The sequence below is a fragment of the Pteropus medius genome, unplaced genomic scaffold, assembly GCF_902729225.1.
Source record: "Pteropus medius unplaced genomic scaffold, Ma_sr-lr_union100, whole genome shotgun sequence".
Classification (NCBI taxonomy): domain Eukaryota; kingdom Metazoa; phylum Chordata; class Mammalia; order Chiroptera; family Pteropodidae; genus Pteropus; species Pteropus medius.
This window is the reverse complement of record NW_024354875.1, coordinates 591,049-599,779: the sequence shown is the minus strand read 5'-3', so window position 1 is coordinate 599,779 and position 8,731 is coordinate 591,049. Positions and strand designations below refer to the sequence as shown.

At 38.0% G+C, this 8,731-nt stretch overlaps 2 protein-coding genes across 8 annotated transcripts in view; one reads left to right on the top strand and one right to left on the bottom strand.

Moving 5' to 3' along the window:
* Positions 1–3,214, bottom strand: part of KCNJ13 (potassium inwardly rectifying channel subfamily J member 13) — a 9,400-nt gene extending 6,186 nt beyond the window's left edge. The window contains exon 1 of the mRNA XM_039855636.1: positions 3,094–3,214. The gene's annotated coding sequence lies outside the window, so the exon portion shown is untranslated. The remainder of the gene's footprint in view (positions 1–3,093) is intronic.
* GIGYF2 (GRB10 interacting GYF protein 2) overlaps positions 1–8,731 on the top strand; it is a 108,339-nt gene that overhangs the window by 53,089 nt on the left and 46,519 nt on the right. The gene's annotated exons all lie outside the window — the stretch shown is intronic.

The following is an 8,731-nucleotide window of genomic DNA, read 5'->3' as shown; positions in this document are numbered from 1 at the left end:
TTTTTACTACAAGAAGTTGTCTATTTAGAGTTTGGCGAAATAAAAATCCCACGATAATTAATATTGCATTCACAGAATAATCTGCAACAGCCAGATTTTTTGGCACATTTAGTAGGTACTGTTCTTGTCCCCATAACTGTCTTGTGTCTATTTTAAAATCGTTGTTAACTCTATACATGATTCTTATGACAGTAACGATTAATAATACTAGCCAATGTATACTGTTTGTTATGTGCCAGGAATCACACCAAACACTTCACTTGTGTTAACTCATGTGAAGCCAATAGGCAGTGCCTGGCCAGAGTAACCTCCTAGCACTTGTTGCTTTATTGTTATTAATATCGTTTCTTAGCCTTCACAGTAATAAGTACCATTTTGTGACCATTTACAGACAATGAAACTGAGGCACAGTGAGTTTCCTAAGATCGCGAAGGTAGTAAGTGGTGGCGTATCCCACACCGAGTCCATAGTCTAGAGCTAGTGCTATGACGCCTCAACGCTAGTCGTTTTGACCCTGCTTAGCCTCCGTGAAGAACACATGTTCTGTTTGACTCAGTTTGTTCGAAAGTTGCTGCAGAGCACTTGTTCCTCGGGAGGCTTGCCTGGGCCGGACCTGCGACTTGTAGGCCGGAGCGGTATTCCAGCTCGGGAAGACGTCCCGCAGGACGCTGATGCAGCCGGAATCGTTACGTGGTCCGGTCCAGGGCTCCGTAGGCTGGCAGACTTAAACCAAAATGCGGACGGGAGTTCGTACGTAGCGTTGCCAAACTTGTATTTTGCCAGGTGAGGAAATAATTTTTGAAATGTAATACTACCATAATTTTATAAAAGATACTTTGACACTTGAAAAGGAAGAAGGATATAACAGTAAAGGATGGTTGGCTGTGAACCGCTGGGTGCTTTTGCGTCGTCCACAGCGTCATCCTTTATTTCTTGCTTCCTGCTCATGTGAAAACGCCCGTCACGGACCTCTACACTCGTGCCAGTTCCACTTAAGGAACCGCTGATTGCTTAGAGTTTCACAGTAATTCTGGCGGGGAAGCGCCAGGATTCTTGGTCTTCAGCCTGCTTTATTAAGTTCTAAAATGCATTACCCGGGATGATATCCTTTCTATCTATGCTGTGGCCAAGAAAATGAACTGTTCTCATTTGGGCCTTTTCAGCATTGTTACTGGTTACCTGCAGCTTTTGTAGCACTCATGCTCTAGGCTTTTACAATTTCATTCTTTTTCTCAGCTAACTAGCTAAATACATGGCAAAACCTTTGAACAGGGAAGTCAGAAGACTAATTTCAAAACAGTGAAGCAATATCTCTTTTATATATAAAACCTTCCTAGATCTTGTTTAGATTGTGTCGAGGAGTGGAGTAGTTAAGAGAAGCAAGATTTCTGTCCCCACTTAACAGATCGCCCTGAATGGCTCCATTCTTTGGACTCGTGTGGTCAGTGTGTTTAGCATAAGCAAGACAAGGTGGGAAATCCAGCTGGCCAGGCTCTGGCCTGGTGACTACAGAGCTGTGTCAGTGTAGGAAAGCCTCCCAATCCCCTTGCCCAGGCTTCCTTATATTGAAAAAGGAAAGAAAAGAGGAAATTAAGTAACATGATCCCTTAAAACCCTACATGTTTGTAAACTTATTATCATTTCTCTCAATTGATAAAAGTTTTCTGTATGATGCTTTTTCTGTCTGATTTTATGTCTCCTTGTATGGCATTTAAAAATTATATTACTATTGCCTGATGTATGTAGATTTGCTTTCCATCAAATTTAAAAAGTGTCTGATGGGCAGGTAGGTGTGATGTTTATGCTATTATATTGCCAAGTAATTTTCATATTCCTACAAGCACACAAGTGCATTTTTTAATATCCGTTGTTTAATTATAGTTGACACAATATTACATTAGTTTCAGGTGTACAACATAGTGATTAGACGGTTACATACCTTATGATGTGATGACCACAATAAGTTTAGTCACCCATCTGTCTCCACACATTGTCATTACAGTATTATTGGCTATATTCCCTATGCTGTATGTTATATCCCCATGACTAATTTTATAACTGGCAGTTTGACCTATTTAATCTCCTTCACCTTTTTCTCCCATTCCCTCCACCTTCCTCCCATTTGGCAACCATCAGTTTCTTCTCTGTATCTATGAATTTGTTTTCTGTTTGTTTTGATTGTATTTATCCTGCTTTGTAGTTATGTGCTTCTCATCAGCCGATCCTAGTAGAAAGTAGAATCAAAGCTTGGGAGGGTTTGCTTGTATCTCCGTGTGTGGGCTACAGAATTTTTGCCCATTTATAAACTGGTGGAAAAAATAGTACTTCATAAAAATGATAGTTGGGCTGCTTTATTGGTCATCAGAATAATGGATTCATTCTACTCATGAGGTTGTAGCTCTAGAAACTATATACCTCTATGTAGTAGTGTAGTTCATATTAAACAGTTAAGATACAGATTCTAACAACAAATGTCAAACGATTACAGTATTACTAGGTATTTGTTCACATCTGGCCATGTAGAGAGTCTTGTATAGAGAGTCTTATAATCGTCTCTCCTGCCCCTTCATAATTAGGGCAAGCAGTGTGAGTTCTAACTGTATTATATAAGCTCAGAGATTCTTTTAAATTCTTACTTGCAGAAGCATCAATTTCAGTAATATCGTGCTTTAAACAATTTAAAATTAAGACAAAATTTTTTTCATGGATAAAAAAGTTTTTTTTCTTTCTGTCATTTGTTTTTGTACACTCATTTTGGGTTCTTTAATGCTTTTCAAAAGAAAAGATACATTTTGTTAAAAGTTACTGAATTTTTTAAGGGTGTTTCTTTTCTGCTCATTTCTATTATAATGGAAAATAAGTATACACTTAATAAAACAAGAAAGTTTTCAGTAATGCTTTCAATAGGACTGTTACTTTGTTTCTGAAATTTAATGAAAAAGAATAAAGGACCTTAATGTATGACCCTATAGGTTATGTCTTTGTTTTAAAACTCTCTTGGCAATATCTAGCTCTGTCCCTATTTGCCAATCAGTTTCTTTCTCTGTTCCCTTAAGGAAAGAAATAAGAATGAATATTATTTCATGTACTCACCAGTTCTTTTGCTGGGTCAGCCTATATGCACAGGTAGGTCTTGAGGAAACTTTCAGAGTCTGCCTTTTTGATGAGGTAATTTTATTCTACAAGTCTAGTTTGTAGGTTCTCTTCTTGGACTGGGTTTACAGTTCACATTCCTCTGTTTATAATGTGGTGGGGGCTGGTTTCAGCTGAAGCTGATGTGATTGGTCACTTAGTCTGCAGGGGGGCCAATTAGCTCTGATCATGTGGAAAAGAATGCTGGTTTGTTAGGAGGTCTTTCTTTATCCAACACAAACCTTAACAACTCTGGAGAAAGCCTCCAGAACTGACTTGGAGAAGGGGTGCATTTTTTCCCTCTAATCTGGACCAGTCTTTAGTAAGTTTGCATAATCTTACTTAAGAGTTTATTTAAAAGTTCAAAGGGATAAAATTCCCTGCAAGATTTCCTTTTAGCCATCTTTCCTTATATAGCATGTTGAAGTGTGAGATTTTTCCTTTGCTAATCTTTTTTTCCCTCCATTTCTTTGGGGAAGATACCCTTGGGTAAGGACTTTTAGGTGGGATTTGATGAATTGATTTTTACCAGTTTTCTTTTCATATCCCTTCTCATCAGAATAACTATAATTAATTCTAGAATTAGTAATACAGGTAATTTAGTTACCTGAAATCGTTTTTTGGGGTGGACGGCAAGGAGGCAGACTTTTTTTTTTTTTAAAGGCTATGTACAGAGACCTTGAATAAGAATAAATTGGTACCTTGTACTTACCTTTAAAAACACACCTGTGTGAAGGAACTGAAGGATTGTCTTAAGTCATGTTTTAGTGATGTTTAGGGATGCTTCCCTGAGAAGTATGATGATATGCAGTAAAATATAATGTTCAGAGTACAGAAAATTTAATGTCTAAGTAGTGTTTAGCTGGAAAACATCTGTGATCCAGCTTGCAGCAACCTTGAAATGAGCTGTAGGGTGGCTTTGTATAATGCCTTCTGAGTAGGACTTTTCTCCACCTCCATTAGCTGCCGATTTTAAAACTTTGATCAAACGTCACATGTAAGAGGATCTTAAAAACAAAGGCTGCGATTATTCAAAGTAAAATCTTGGAAGGCCTGCTGGGAAAATTATTAATGTAGACCAATATTATGCTACTTAGAAAGTAAAATCCGCCTTTGTAGATTCCTTCTCGTCCCCCCACAATTAAAAAATATATTAATTCCTTCTTTGTTTTATTAATGCCAAACATTTCAATACAAGTTCAAACACAGCGTTGGACACTTTGACCTTCAGAACTGGAGAAGGTGAAAGCATAAAGGAGGGACTTGTGATGTCATGCTTGTTCCCTGCCTGTCCTGGTAGGAATTATACTTTATATCAGTTGCCAGTTCACTGACTGGGGGCGGGATGGGGGAAGCCAGAGTAAATATGGTGTAACACTGCCTTTCAGAAAGCAGAAGTACTGGAGTGTAGCTGCCATGTGCCTTGAATACACAGTACCTTGAATAGGCACATGACAGCTACACTCCACTACTTCTGCCTTCTGAAAGGCAGAAGCAAGTTGTAGCAAGCAAGTACTTATAGCAAGGCAGTACTTCTGCCTTCTGAAAGGCAGAAGCAAGTTATAGCAAGCAAGATAGTGAAGGATTTTACCAAACTTAGAAGCCTCTTTCCATAATACACTCCGTTTCAGAATCTATTGAGGCAAAAATGATTTGGCAAAGTAATAAAGAAAGGTCTCTAGTGAGGAACTGTTCTGGCTTCTGGATTTCTCTAATTTGAAAGTCCACTGTGGCCTGCACACAGTGATTCCTAATTGCTAACTTTTAATTGCTGTCTGGACAATGTAGACCAGCTCTGGAGTGCACCCTCAAGAGCATAGTGCTCCCACTAGAGTAGCCTGAGCAGTTCAGTTCTGGTGAGGCTGCCAGATTAGCTGAGATGAAACTGGTAATTGGCCCACTTCATCCTAAAACACATGGGCCGTCCCATTGAAACAGAATTAGTGATTTCAGTTGGAGATGACTGTAAAACATCTCTTCTGTGAATGAACATAAATGCTAGATATCTGTCCATTGATTGATTGATTTTTTTACTCAAAGTTATAATGATTAAGCAAGGCGCCAAGACCAGATAGGTCATTCTTTATTAAATTCAATTCTCTGCCCCTAAAGGTGTTTGATTTTCTTTTCTGGCTGAAGTAATTCAGTTTATAGTCCATAACTGTACCACATGGTACTTGAAAACAACAAAACCTTTAGTTGGAGTGTCCTGCCTGTGTACATAGATAATCTCACTACTTCAAAACTTTAGCCCTGGTGTCCAGTGTTCTTTCTTACATAGGACGCTTGGCTTTCTTTAGAAAGTGCCCAGTCTCTTTCTGTTTCTGTATTCAAGCTCATGTACTGATCCTGCAGATTTCAGGCAGCGTCTGGGCGTACACCCGCAGAAGGCTGAGCATGAGGATCGTAGGGCTATGGGGCATATTCAGACCACATGAGGCACTTTTGCAAAGAGATCCTGATACGCTGCAGCCCCTCCAGTCTCTCTGAGCTTCCAGCCAGGGACCGCTGTGTTCTTAAGACCCACGTTAACCAGTGGGGCGGATTGTTGCCCCTCAGGGGTTAGGGAGGGAGAGAAGTTGCAAACTCGGGATCCAGAATTTAAATTACTCCATCCTAGCCACCATGAGTTCTGTTTACAAGTAATTTCGGGGGAGAAAAAAATAGTAGATATCAGCACCTGGATGGGATTCCCTTTCATTGTTTTCTCTGGCATTAGAAAATATTTTTTGTGTTGATCAGAGAATATATATCTGAGCAGAGGAATACAAAGTTACTCGCTAGAAAAATTTGCACACAAACAAGCTTCAAAGTCTGTCCCATAATTCCACTTTTGCTTTTGGAGTTTGGCACTTGGAAGTTCCAAGTCTCACAGCTGTAGATTTTGTTGGCCGGGTGCCTCCGTGCTCCATCTGAAGTTTTCCATAAACACCATCTTTGGCTGAGTGTCAAACATGCTCGCAGGTGCCCTTTAACTGCACTTTCTCCTTAGGAAGTCCACTCGATTAGACCAGACTAAAGCCAATACTGCATTTAATTTAATTTTATTTTTAGAAGAATCTTATTCATACTTAATACATTAAGGCAGAAACAAGCATTTACTGCCATTGGGGAAAACATTCAGATACACAGTACCTTGTATTTTAGCACCTTTCCTACACTTTGAGTTACTGTGATGCAAGAAAAAACATGCATTATACAGATAATATAGTTTGCTCATAAAGTGGTCATATTATATTGAATAGAAAAAAATACGTTTTAAATCTGTGTTTCTTTACCTTTTGGTAGGTAAAGGTCATAGACACCTTTAAGACTGACAAAAACCTTAGACCCTTTTCCCTGAGAAAAGACGAAAGCATGGCAGCGCAGTAGGTGCTTCTAGTTCAAGGATTCATAGATCCTGCACTCATTTATTGACTATTGACTATAGATAAGGAATATTTGACTCAGGCATTAATTTGTAAATTATTCAATTACATTTACTTTTAAATCATCTTGTTGACAAATCAGTCTGTTAAGATTTGAAAAAGAAGTCAGTGAAAATATTTGGTCACTCAGCTTTGTCCCAATGCTGATATTATAGAAGGAAGAAGACTTTGATTTTCAGGGCCCAAGAAGGCCATGCGGGTGTCCCACGCTCATTTTAGCGCTGGTCTCTATGAATCCTAGAATTTTTAGACATGGAACTTTATTTATTTAATCTAAGTTGCCCATGAATGACTTTAATATTTATCCTTAATTTAAAATTATATCATTAATGTGCAGATATTTTAAAAAGCAAATTATACAGATTAAGAGCTCTTTGACACTCCCACTCCCCCACCCAAATTTATATAAATATAAGTCAACTGCAATCATTTAGGTTATAAAGGATTTATTTGAATATTTTAGAGCAATTTTTGCATATAGTGCAATTTTTAGTTACATTAGTAGTAATTGGAAATGTGTATTTTATTTGATGTTTGAACTTATTTTTTCCCCCTCAAAATAATTTCTAGAGTAAAATTTTTATATTGAATGAGTGGGTCTTAATATTTTTTTCACTGGCATATCATTTTTGCTGGAAGATTTAGCAAGTTAGTTCCATCTTCCCCCTTTTAGAGACGTTGGCAGTCTCCGTCCCCATCTTGTTCCCGTATGGTATGTCTGTTGCCCTTTTAGAGCTTCTTAGATTTAAATCTCTGATCTTCCTCTTCCTACTTTAGTTTTTCTAGAATTTCTAGCTGCTTCTGTTGGGTTTAATTTGCGAGTAAGCCCTGAATTAGGAGATTGAACAACCTATGTTCTATTTCTGATGTGGTCACTACTCAGCCGTGTGACCTTGGGATACCTGTACTAGGTATCCCTTTCCTTGGGGGAGCAGTAGAGATGATGATAATCGACCTAACTCTTGTGTTTATTATGAGATTCATATGAGATATATCAGTGTGTTTTGTCAGTTGTAATGTATCAAGTCATTTATTTGCCTGTGTGTCCTCAGACCGTGGACCTAGAAGGTAGGTGCTGTTTCTGAATCTCATCTTTGTTTTCAGTTCTATGTCTTCAATTGTGTTTGTCCATAGAGGAGGTCCTCGTGTTAATGTTTACTAGCGGTTTGAGTAAAACAAACAAGCAAAGTGGTAAAGTAGTACTATTTCTCTGGGGAAATACTTGGTAGTACTTACTAAAGTTGAATGTACCTTGTGACCCAGCAATTTCACTTCTAAGTAAATGCCAACAGAATGCGAACATATGGATCATCATGTTATATATCCAAGAATGTTCATAGCATGATTCATAATAGCGCGCGCTCGCGCTCTCTCCCCCCCCCTCCCCGCCTCCATCCCTCCCTCCCTTCCTGATTCCCCTCCCTCAACCATTTCAAATTAGGAATTGAATCTTCTTTAGTTAAGGTATATAGATCAGAATTGGAGCCAGAATTTAAAATCAGATCTGGCTACTCCAAGATCTTCTTTCTCTGGTACTGTGCTTTTCTTTATCTTTAAAATTTCTGTCTTAAATCCTTTTTGGAACAGGGAATGGCAAAAGTAGTCTTTCAGAATTTATGAGGTGCATGTTTTCTAACAGATTGGGAATTGCAAGATAGTTTTCAATAAGTAGATTTTTTTTCTTCCTGAAGTTTCCTTCTTTTTACCCTATTCTGTCATTAAATTTTTCTTTTTCCTAGGTATTAATATGAAAAGTGTATGTAGGACTTGACAATTACAAAGGTAAAGAAGCTCTTAGTTCAGGGGAACAAATAGTTCCCCTACAAGGAAATAAAGTCAGTAGACAACATGATTCATATTTGAGCCATTAGTATACCACCATTTTATAAGTAAGTAAAAGTTTTAAAAGGATACAGCACTTAATGTTGATAATGTAAAATGGTGTGGTGGTTTGACCCCTTTTTTGAGGGGGGAAAGGTATGTCATGTATGAAGTCTGTCATTTGACCTAGTGATTTCAATTTCACTCTTTGAAGTTTTTTTCAGAAGAAATACTTCAAAAAAGCAAAAAACATAGATATTTCTACCTCATTATCTATAGTCCTCAAAAAAATAGTTATAAAGCAAACGTTCAGTGGGGAAAAATCTGATAGATTATGCTACAGCAGGAAG